The 12,500-nt window shown below is 42.8% G+C and overlaps 2 protein-coding genes and 1 long non-coding RNA gene across 3 annotated transcripts in view; 2 read left to right on the top strand and 1 right to left on the bottom strand.

The window, feature by feature from the left end:
- Positions 1-7,992, bottom strand: part of LOC121700301 — an 11,553-nt gene extending 3,561 nt beyond the window's left edge. Inside the window, exons 1-2 of the long non-coding RNA XR_006027165.1 lie at positions 7,855-7,992; positions 726-886 (exon numbers count right to left, since the gene is read on the bottom strand). This is a non-coding gene — a long non-coding RNA (uncharacterized LOC121700301). The remainder of the gene's footprint in view (positions 1-725; positions 887-7,854) is intronic.
- Positions 1-12,500, top strand: part of LOC121700216 — a 1,725,899-nt gene that overhangs the window by 323,953 nt on the left and 1,389,446 nt on the right.
- Positions 1-12,500, top strand: part of recql5 (RecQ helicase-like 5) — a 24,619-nt gene that overhangs the window by 11,192 nt on the left and 927 nt on the right. The window lies entirely within an intron of this gene.

Here is a 12,500-nt window from a genome sequence, read left to right as displayed (position 1 = left end):
ACACACACACACATTACATACATTATACACACATTACACACACACACACACACACACATTACATACATTATACACACATTACACACACACACACACACACACACACATTACATACATTATACACACATTACACACACACACACACATTACATACATTATACACATACACAAACACACACATTACATACATTATATACACATTACACACACACACACATTACATACATTATACACATACACAAACACACACACACATTACATACATTATATACACATTACACACACACACACATTACATACATTATACACACATTACACACACACACACACACACACACACATTACATACATTATACACACATTACACACACACACACACATTACATACATTATACAAACATTACACACACACACACACACATTACATACATTATACACACACACGCGCACACACACACACACACACACACACACATTACATACATTACATACATTATACACACACACACACACACACACACATTATACACACACACACACACACACACACACACACACATTACACACACACACACATTACATACATTATACACACACACACACACACACACACACACACACACACATTACACACTCACACACACACACATACACACATTACAGGGCCTGGTCAGCGGCCAGCACTCTGCACCGGTCGGACGCTCTGCGTCGTCATAGATACTGACCCATGAAGATGATGATGATGAGGAAGGCGGCCAGTTCCACCCCGCTGGCGTCGGGCAGGCCCTTCAGCTTAAGCCACACCCTCTCCAGCAGGTTGCGCGCCTCCAGCTGTACGTCCATCCTCACTGGCCCGTGCAGCTGTCAATCACACTGACCTGGGCACCTGATTGGAGAAAAAGAACACGGGGTGTGCTCAGTTTTAGGTCTAATGAACATAACATCACACACACACACACACTCACACACACATGTGCAGGATCGACTCACACACAATGGCACATTATGATGTCATAATGCAGCATAAAGAGAGAGTTTGCAGAATGGGTTGATCTGACTGTGTGCGCGCAGACATGGGTGTGTGTGTGGTAGGGGTGTAACGGTTCATGCACTCGTATTGAACCGAAGCGGTACGGGCGTCAAGGTTCGGTGCATGAATTTACACGGAGAATACACGGTATAAAAATACATAAAACTCGTGTGCGGATGAATTAATGTCATGCGCAATTACTGTTAAGTAGCGAGAGTTATGGTAGTTCTTTAGCGACACCTAACTCTAATCTGTAGCCTCGCCTTAGCTCTGAAGCTCTGATTGGCGCCTATGTTCTTTTTTTGTCAGGTCGTCGGTCAAGTCAGTCAGTCAGAGATAGCAGCACTAAGCGAGTGGTGGCGACCCACAAGAGTTAGAGGATCCGCTGGTCTCTTTAAGATCGCAAGTTTAGAACTTCAGTTACAGTAACGTTAGTACAGGCGAAAGAGTGGTGGATAAGATGAAACTGTGTCGGCTTTGTTCAGCAGTTGTTGGGTATGTGAGTGGAAAAAATGCTACACATATTTTAAGCCATCACCCAGATGATGTAGGCTACCAATCACTGAAACGAGGGGAAAAAAACTTCCCCTGCGCTTCAGCAGCCTTTGGATACATATACAAATAGGGCCAAAACCTATGGCTTAAATTAAACGATTTCGTAATGACAGAAAGCTATGTAAATCGCGTGGTAATTACCTGTTGGGGTAACTTGTAACTTCTCACATGAGGAGCTGGTAGTGTTAAGTGCATAGACAGTAAAGTGACAACGCTAACCAGGCTAATAAACAAACCATGCTACGGTGAGTTAACGTCAAAGGGCAAAGTCACGTGACTTCTAGTTGTAGTCTGTTTATGAAATGAAAGGAGCAATTTCGTTTTTAAAAAAAAGGCAAAATAGTGTGATATTTTCACAGTTAGTAGGCTAGATTATTACTTTACACACAATGAAAAATATTGAGGCAAATTGTAGACCCTTCCATATACAACTTAACACAGATGTTGACGGTCTTGCTTAAGTGGATTTTTAAAAATAATTTTTCTATGTAATTTCAGAAATAAGAGATGCTGTAGGCCTATTTTCAGTTTTATAGCTGATTGTTTTATTTTGTTTACAAGTTACAGATGGAGTCTGGGTACTTATTGTACTGTTTAGCCTACATCTTACACACTTCAGGCTGTTGCAGATAGCTCAGGGAAGAGACTGTATGACACTAGGTGGTACAGCCTGAGAAATGTACAAAAAAAAATGCTTTCTGCATTTTTGTTTTGCTTTTCCCTCCATTGTACCGAACTCGTACCGAACCGTGATGTCCGAACCGAGGTATGAACCGAACCGTGACTTCTGTGTACCGTTACACCCCTAGTGTGTGGTATGTGAGTGTAATATGATATTGTGTGTGTGTGCTAGGGTGTGAAGTGTGTGTTCTGCAGTGTGATGTAGGGTGTAAAAGAACTGGTGTGTGTGTCTTGTTTTCAAGCATTCAGACGCAATTGTGTCCCCTTTAGGTTTAATAGACATGTTGAAGCACTGAACATTTTATTCCAGTTTATGGGAACGCGGAGATTCTTCACACACCTTGGCCTCAGGTGTGTGTGTGTGTTGGTGTGGGTGTGGGTATGCATGCATGTGTGCATGTATCTGAGTGTGTGTGTGTGTGTGTGTGTGTGTGTGTGTGTGTGTGTGTGTGTGTGTGTGTGTGTGTGTGTGTGTGTATAATACATATGCTATATAACCAATAGCATTGAGTAATCAAGTGTGATGTGATTGCAGCTGATGACCACCCCGTGTGTGTGGGTGGGTGGGTGGGTGGGTGTGTCTCTGTGACGTTTTGTGTTTGTTTGCATGAGGGAGAGAGAGTGTGTGTGCGTGTGTGTGTTTTGGATTGTATGCGGGTGTGTCAGATTTCCCATGGGTCTTGACGTTTCTGGAATATCATGGAAATTTTATGAAGTCTACTCCAGACATGGCAAGTCAGGGAATTTGCTCACTTGTTGGGCAAGGAATATAAGGGGAGTTTGTTGTGTCAGTTTAAATGGACTTCATTTAATGCACATACATGTCTATGCAGAATGGTGTATCAGTTTAAATTTACTTCATTTAATGCAAATACATGTCTATGCAGAATGGTGTATATCTAGTAATTAGCTTTGCTGAGTGTATGTGGTTAGCCCAACTTTGCTTACAGTACAGGCCAAAAGTTTGGACACACCCTCTCATTCAGTGTGTTTCCTTTATTTTCATGACTATTTACATCAAAACTATTAATGAACACATGTGGAATTATAGCCTGGATGCCATTCCGCACTTAGTCCCGCCCCACAGGAAGTTCGGTCTGGCATTGCTCCATTGTGGGGCAAGTATGCTCGCCCTAAATCAGGCGGACCAATCAAATCAGGCTTTACGATGATGGACAGGTGAGCAACAGCGCCTGGTCTATCACGTCATCTGAGCACGCTTAGATTAGGCTTATGTTTGAAACAAAAACGCTGTGGCTAGAAGGATACATGGCTTTTAAGACCCCATATGGAAAATTCATATTATTTAATGAGTTTGTATCACTGAAAACGATTATTTCTGAAAACTTTGGCCAAAGTTGAGATGTAGGAAAACTGGTGGTTTCACTTTCATCAAGCGCTGTTGCATTGCGACATGTTCCCTCGTTCGTTTGAAATCTCTGATTGACCACCTGTTCGAGGGATTTGCGACAGCCTTTCCCAGCTGTTTAACATGTTTGTAGCAGATCACTGTTCAACAGAATTATTTTTAAAAACAGAGGGGATATAGGAGAAGAAGGATGGTTCATGTGTTTTCTTCCTACACCTCACGGTAAGCTATTTTGTTGCTCTGATTGGTTAAGGTCTATCCAATTGAGTGCAGAGGCATTCCCCCCCTGTATCGGTTGAAACACGCCCCATAATTACGTCCCAATGGAGCAGTATCAGACTCATATTCTGACTAGAATTTGAGTATGACAACGTCAGGCTAGTGGAATTATGTACTTAACAAAAAAGTGTGAAATAACTGAAAACATGTATTATATTCTAGTTTCTTCAATGTTGCTATTTTGTTTTTATTTAATACCATATTCACCAAGCCATAACTTGACAAATATTAATCTGTGGGCCAAATAACTTTGCATTAATTCATAGTTGTGATGCCTTCAGTGAGAATCTATAATGAAAATAAAGAAAACACATTGAAATGAGAAGGTGTGTCCAAACTTTTGACCTGTACTGTACACACACGCGCACACACACAAACGCATTGAAATGAGAAGGCGTGTCCAAACTGTTGACCTGTACTATATTCAATCAATGCCCATTTACTGTATTCCTCTCCCACTCTAAAAAAAAAAAGTAAAAGATTCTTGTATACTAACGGCTACTCTGGGATGTTGTACGATTCATTATATAGTATGTCATGGAAATTCAGGTTTTTCGTCAAGGAAAAGTCAAGGTGCATGCAAGTGTGTGTGTGTGTGTGTGTGTGTGTGTGTGTGTGTGTGTGTGTGTGTGTGTGTGTGTGTGTGTGTGTGTATGCATGCGTGTCAGGGCTGATTTAAATTGAAATGGCAAGTTGTACATATGCATTTAGCCAGTTGCAAAGGCTGCAATTACTTATGCAGGTTGTCCCGATAGTTAATGTGATCATATGTGTGTGTGTGTGTGTGTCTGTGTGTGTGTGTGTGTGTGTGTGTGTGTGTGTGTGTGTGTGTGTAATCTGATCACATGTTTTATGCTCATGTTATTCTCTATGTTATTCTCCCTGTGTGACTGTGAAGCTCACCAATCAGGAGTGCGCTTGTGTCTGTGTGAATGTGTGTGTGTGCTTGTGTGTGTACATGTATGTGAATGTGTGTGTGCTTGTGTGTGTACATGTATCTAAGTGTGTGTGAATGTGTGTGTGTGTGTGTGCTTGTGTGTGTACATGTATCTGAGTGTGTGTGTGTGTGTGCTTGTGTGTGTACATGTATGTGTGAGTCTGTGTGAATGTGTGTAATTAGCCTTTTGGCAGGAAGCAGCTTGTTTATTGCCATGTGTATTCAGATAACTCACCACAAACATCCACACTTGCAGCGTGTGTGTGTGTGGTTGTGTTTTCGTGTGTGTGTGTGTGTGTGTGTGTGTGTGTGTGTGTGTGTGTGTTGTGTTTTCGTGTGTGTGTGTGTATGTGTGTGGTTGTGCTTTCGTGTGTGTGTGTGTGTGTTTTCCTGTAAGTGACTTTTCTGTCTGTAACCGTTGGATACCATCTTTTTCTTCTTCTTCTTCTTTTATGTTCTTTCTTCCTCTGTCAATCACTCCATCCCCCTCTCTCTTTTTCTCCACTCTCTCTCTCCCTCTCTCTCTCCCTCTCCTCTCCTTCTCTCTCTCCCTCTCTCTTTTTCTCCACTCTCTCCACTCTCTCTCTTTCTCTCTCTCTCTCTTTCTCTCCACTCTCTCTCTTTCTCTTTCTCTCTCTCTCTCTCTCTTTCTCTCCACTCTCTCTCTCTCTTTCTCTCTCTCTCTCTTTCTCTCCACACTCTCTCCTCTCTCTCTCTCTCTCTCTCTCTCTCTCTCTCTCTCTCTCTCTCTCTCGCTCTCTCTCTCTCTCTTCATAGGTATCAAAGGTGTTGTTGTGCATAAGCTACCACTGACCTAGAATGTGCTCAGACTCTCATCAAGTCAAATTCCGCTGCTGCTAAGAAACGAGTCCATCAAACTGTAATGCGGTCACTGAGACACGAGGGTAGTTTTTATTTCTAACATTATTCCGTTGACTTGCGCTAGCCTAGCACCTGCGAACTCTGCCACTAGAAGGACTGGATGAAACGTGTTGAAAACGGTGTCCACTGATAAATATCACACTTGCTAATTTGGAAATGACGTCCTATGTCCAAAATCCTGAACCGCCCCTTTAACTGTAATTATGAGCCCCAGCCCGATTTAAACCTGAGAATTTCACAAGGACGAAGCAAGTAAACGGCGTTGTGTGTTTTATCATGATTGGAATGGATCGCAAATGGATCCGAATGAAGAAACGTAAGCCACTTACAACGTAAAATGGCCTCATGTCCCTGCAGCAAAACTCAACGCATATCTCTGTGAGGGCTTGCCTTGTCCTCAGGGGTAGTCTATGCCTTGGAGAAGTGACAGAGTAAGACACTGAATGCTGACTATCATCCTTTCTACCATGGCAAGCCTGCTTCATGTGTCTTTTCTTCGTCAAAGTCCCTGTTTTTTTTTTTGCTGTTTGCTGTGTGTGTGTGCGTGTGTGTGTGCGCGTGTGTGTGTGCGTGTGTGTGTGTGTGTGTGGTGCGTGTGTGTGCGCGCGTGCGTGCGTGCGTGCGTGGTGTGCGAGTGGAGGAGACGCTGTGCGTGACACGTGTTGCATTCTGTAACTTTGTACACATTTGGTACTTAGGCCTACTTTGCTAAATATATATCTATAATATATAATATTTCCCTAACCCTAGCCCTACTTTGCTAAATATATATCTGTAATATATAATATTTCCTGTGTTACTTTGCTAAATATGTATCTATAATATATAATATTTCTGATTATGGCATAGCTTTCTCCTCACCCAAATAGGCTCGTAAAGAAATGATTAAAAAAACACAAATGATTGACCAAGGGCCCGGCATGGCCTGAGAGTGGTGGTGGGAAACATCGGCCCGACCCGGCCCGCGACTCTCACACACACACTCACACTCACACACACACACACACACACACACACACACACACACACACACACACACACTCTCTCTCCTGGTGTGCAGACAGCAGAGTAGGGAGCATTCCAGGACACAATCATGTTTTTCCTGATGACGCCGGGTGTGGTATGGAGAAGCAGGTACGCACACACACACGCACGCACACAAGCCCCCAGATACAGCCTCTGTGTGTGTGTGTGTGTGTGTGTGTGTGTGTGTGTGTGTGTGTGTGTGGTTATTGTATGGCAACAGAACATGAGGAGCTGTTTTGTAGGCCCCAACTGTCTGACAGGGATGAAAAAAAAAACTGGCTTGTTTGCATAAAGCAGTGTTTCAAAAACAGACACACAAACACACACACACACACACACACACACACACACACACACACACACACACACACACACACACACACACACACATCATGCACACACAATGTACATTATATGAGAGGTGAGAGAGAATAGACACAGAAATAACACACCCACAGCCCACACCCCACACACACACACACATACACACCCACCCACACACACACCACACCCCACACACACACACCACACCCCCACACACACACACACCACACCCCACACACACACATACACACACACACACACACACACACCCCACACACACACACACACATTGGAACTCATCCAACCTGTTGGTGAGGAGACAAAAGCTATGTCTTACCTCAGGTAGAAAGCATGAAGACACAGAAGTCCTGTGCATAACCTCAGTTTGAGGATCTTTAGACATGCACACACACATACTAACACACACACACAGACTTTCTCATCAGAAGGTCAGCTGAGGCAGTGAGTGACACAAACACACACACACACTGTGAGTGCAGTAAGTGTGTGTTGCTCAGTAGTGTGGTGTAATATCCTTCATGTTGTGCCAAATCTCTCTGTGCCCAGCTAATGCCTCAGAGGCCACTACAGCCACACTTTAAAATGTGTGTGTGTGTGTGTATGTGTCTTGGTTTGTCCTGTTGTTGAGTTTTTGTGTTTTCTAGTGTGTATTGGTTCGTGTTTTGTTTGTGTGTGTGTGTGTGTGTGTGTGCATGGGGGTGTGTGTGTGTTTTGTGTGTGTGTGTGTGTGTGTGTGTTTGGAGTGCTTACTTGCTGTTCATGTCAGCGATCTCCTCCTCCTGCTCTCTCACTCTTTCCTTTCCTTTGTGTGTTGCTCTTCTCTTCTCTCCTCTTCTCCTCTCTCCTCCTCTCCTCTTCTCTTCTCTCCTCCTCTCCTCTTCTCTTCTCTCCTCCTCTCCTCTTCTCTTCTCTCCTCTCTTCTCTCCTCTCTTCTCTCTTCTCCTCTCTTCTCTTCTTCTCCTCTCTCCTCTCTTCTCTCTTCTCCTCTCTTCTCTTCTTCTCCTCTCTTCTCCTCTCTTCTCCTCTCTCCTCTCTTCTCCTCTTCTCTCTTCTTCTCCTCTCTTCTCTCGTTCTCTTGACTCCTCTGTGTTCCGCTCTGCTCTCTTCTGCTTTCTGTAGCTGCTGTTTCATACACACTCGTTCACTCTCTCCTTTTCTGACACACACACACACACCCCTCTCTCTATTGTCTCCTCCCCTTTTCTCTGCCCCTCCCCTTTGAGAACTTATGAAAACACTCGGGAGTGTGCTTCTGTAGATCTGTGTGTGTGTGTGTGTGTGTGTGTGTGTGTGTGTGTGTGTGTGTGTAACTGTAAGAGTCCATGTGTTTTATATTTGTGTTTTTGTGTGTGTGGTAACAGGAATAGGGTATTCTGTGTATTCTGTTTTTGGTGTGTGTATGTGTGTGTGTATGTGTGTGTGTGTGTGTGTGTGTAACTGTAGGAGTCCATGTGTTTTATATTTGTGTTTTTGTGTGTGTGGTAACAGGAATAGGGTATTCTGTGTATTCTGTTTTTGGTATGTGTGTGTGTGTGTGTGTGTGTGTAACTGTAGGAGTCCATGTGTTTTATATTTGTGTTTTTGTGTGTGTGGTAACAGGAATAGGGGAGGGGTGGTGTATTCTGTTTTTGGTGTGTGTGTCTGTGTGTGTGTCTGTGTCTGTGTGTGTGTGTGTGTGTGTAAATATGTCTGTATTACATCATTCATTTTTAGACTGCATATGTGGGTGTATTGAATGTCTTTCAAGTTTGTGTCTGAGTCCTTCAACTTTTGGTGGTGTGTGTGTGTGTGTGTGTGTGTGCCTTGTCTCTTTGGGGGCTCATGTCTCTGATATCTTGCCGGTACAGGGCCGGTTATGTAATAATGAATATTAAAATGACAAGCAGAGAGTAGAGCAACAGAATCACACGTGTCTGTTCACAGACATCCAGCTCCCAGTCTCTCTCTCTCGCACTCTCTCCCTCTCTCTCTCTCTCTCCCTCTCCCTATCTCTCATTCTCTCTCTCTCTCTCTCTCTCTCTTACTCATTTTTTCTCTCGCTCTCTCACTCTCTAAAACAGGGGTCTCAAACTCAAATGAGCTGGGGGCCAATTCTGCCAACGTCATCTGATTGGAGGGCCGGCTATTTTTGAAAATGCAATGTTCTTTTTTTCAAATACCACACAAAACTGCAAACAGAAAGTGCAAGTGTTTTTATCTAGTTTTAGACACCTGTGCTAGCAACCTTAGCTTATAAATAAAATAATGATAAAATAAATATTAATACAAATTATAAAATAAATGAAAAACATAAAAACAGGTATGTGTGTGTGTTTCACACCAAATAAAAATATTTCCTCTACCTGGCAAACTAGGCATCAGGGTTAAGAAAGCAACACCATTGGATTTTTATATCAAAATTTCAAAAGGCCATGGCTTGAAAGTGGTCAGAGATAAAGTCCTACTGTAAATGTAAAAATCTTTGAGTAAAACAAAAGTTTATGAAGGGGGTAAATTTACCCATCTAATTTGTCACTGGATGGCAAGCACCTCAAATTATGCACCTTTTAGTAAATACTGGATGAACATATTTAAGCAGGTTTACTTTCCTTTTTTCATATTACCCACATAACAAATTAACAGGAAAACACCTAAGATGTATACCAACACCTAAGATGTTGTGGTTTAGTAATAGATTACTACAATATAGGCCTACAATAAAGTATTCTGGTCAAACAGTTCCTATCGCGGGTAATCTGCAGTAACCAGAAGTTCGCATCATATTGCGGGTGACTTTGTAGTTCTTTAGAGCCCTATTTCTACTAGCCCTGCTGTCTGTACCACGTCCATTACGGACACTATCATCACGATTACCACTGCAACCTCCAAGCTATGTTGGGCAGAGGGTCGAAACAAGCATGGTATGCTTAGTGGACACCGTGGTATACACGCACCTCCATTCACAGACGCACCTTGACCATCACTGTCATAGACGATCGATCATAATCTCCAAAAGGATATTCTCCTTCAGAATTAGAATAGGTGAATAACATAGCTTACCTAAGACTTCATCACACGTGAACGTTTTTCAACATTTGGTGTAGGCCTATTTCTGCTTAATTTCTGCTTCAATTTCTGCAACACTATGGCCTGCATCGCTTCAGCGTCATTACAAATGCACGTCTTTGTGATTTTGGGTTTGAATCAAGCTCTGAATGTCTTGCACATAGTGGAGCAGAGTAGGCCTACAAATGAGATTTGTCACCGTACCTGGATCTATCGTCTATTTTAATCAGTATCGTTGTTTGTCGCAATTAATAGCCTCAAGGGCCGGATTACATTATTATTTTGTCATACGTCGCGGGCCGGAGTTGGGCAGGACGCGGGCCGGATTTGGCCCGCGGGCCGGGTGTTTGAGACCCCTGCTCTAAAATTTCCCTCGGGATGAATAAAGTATCTATCTATCTATCTCTCTATCTCTCTATCTCTCTATCTATCTCTCTATCTCTCTATCTATTTATCTATCTCTCTCACTTTCTCACATTTTCTTTCATTCTCTCTCTTATCTACCAATCCCTCCATCCTTTACTTTCTTGCATAATACATTCTTTATAATACATTCTTTATAATACCCTCTCATTCACCTCTCACTCTCACTCACACACACACACACACACACACACACACACACACACATACACACACGTACATACACACACACACACACACACACACACACACACACACGTACATACACACACACACACACACACACACACACACACTGTGTATGTGTGAGTGATGGCCTTTGATGTGACTGAGAGGTTGGGGGAGTTGAGAGGCTGTGGCCTACTGGTTAGCCTGCTGGTTAGCGCTTCGGACTTGTAACCGGAGGGTTGCCGGTTCGAACCCCGACCAGTAGGCACGGCTGAAGTGCCCTTGAGCAAGGCACCTAAGGGCTTCTACATACTCGACGCACCCGACCGGTAGCGCGACACCGTGACGTCAAAATGACGTAGATCTTGCTGGCGTGCCAGGGTTTTAGCCAGGTAGCGCGAGGTAGCGCACCACTCATTTTTTTTTCAGACAAGCGTGACAAAGCGGAAACAGGAAGATGGACTAGTTCGAGGGCAAGTGAGAGTTGCAGTGTTTTGTTACAGTCGTGAATTTTTAATAGTTTGCTGGATAAGTTAACAAAGTTACCAGCGTGAGTTGCAACACATGGAATTAAGAGGAAATAATAGAAACGATTTATTTTCAAACAAAGGATATCTATTAAGGCCTGAACAAAATCTCTTTCCACTTCAGGAAATTACACAAACTCAGCCAGCTGCTAGCTAGCTAGCCAGCTAACTAAACTGTTTAAATTATTAAAATTTCCCTCGGGATGACTGAAGTATCTATCTATATATCCATCTATCTATCTACCTGTGCACACACCTTGGAAACTAGATGATAATGATGGTGGTAGTTGTGAATAGTAGCAACCAAAGTCTGAAGTACCATCACAGAGGCTAGCTAATAGCAGAGCCCGTTTACATTCTCTTCTACTAGTGTTTCTTAATGCAGCTTCTTCTGCTGTGTAACGTAGTTAGCGTTAATCTTTTCACAACAGCAACACCTCTGTTCAGGAGAATATTGCAACTAGTGTCGTGACCACGACGCGCGAGTATAAATGGTTACGGCGCTTCTGTGACGTCACATTGTTGCGCTACCGGTCGGGTGCGTCGAGTATGTGGAACGTTTAACCCCTCACTGCTTCCTGAGCGCCGCTGTTGTTGCAGGCAGCTCACTGCGCCGGGATTAGTGTGTGCTTCACCTCACTGTGTGTTCACTGTGTGCTGAGTGTGTTTCTCGTGCCAGTCTCGTGTTTATGACATCTCCTGTCTCGTGTTTATGACATCTCTTGTCTAGTGTTTATGACATCTCCTGTCTCGTGTTTATGACATCTCCAGTCTTACCATGTTTGGTGACAAATTTATCAAATAAAAATGTGTTGTTCATGTATATAAAACATAAGTACACTGTATATAAAGTACACTGTATATAAAACATAAGTACACTGTATATAAAGTACACTGTTTATGATTCATAAGTACACTGTATATAAAGTACACTGTTTATGATTCATAAGTACACTGTATATAAAACATAAGTACAATGTATAATGACTGAATGAAAGGTTTCCTTGCTTTAGTTCCTTAGTCCTGTATGTATGAAACAACTTAGAAGCTTTTGACCACAAACACATGTAAAAAACCAGTGGATGGTGTTTTCACACTCACACACACACACACACATTCTTACACACACACACACACACACACACTTATACACAAACACACACACACACACACACACACACACACACATACAAGTAACAACAGTAAAGGTAATTAGCAAAGGGGAGCATTTTT

Source organism: Alosa sapidissima, chromosome 24 (genome assembly GCF_018492685.1).
Source record: "Alosa sapidissima isolate fAloSap1 chromosome 24, fAloSap1.pri, whole genome shotgun sequence".
NCBI classification, from domain to species: Eukaryota; Metazoa; Chordata; class Actinopteri; order Clupeiformes; family Clupeidae; genus Alosa; species Alosa sapidissima.
Note: the sequence above shows the minus strand (reverse complement) of the source record. Positions and strands in the feature narration are given on the sequence as shown.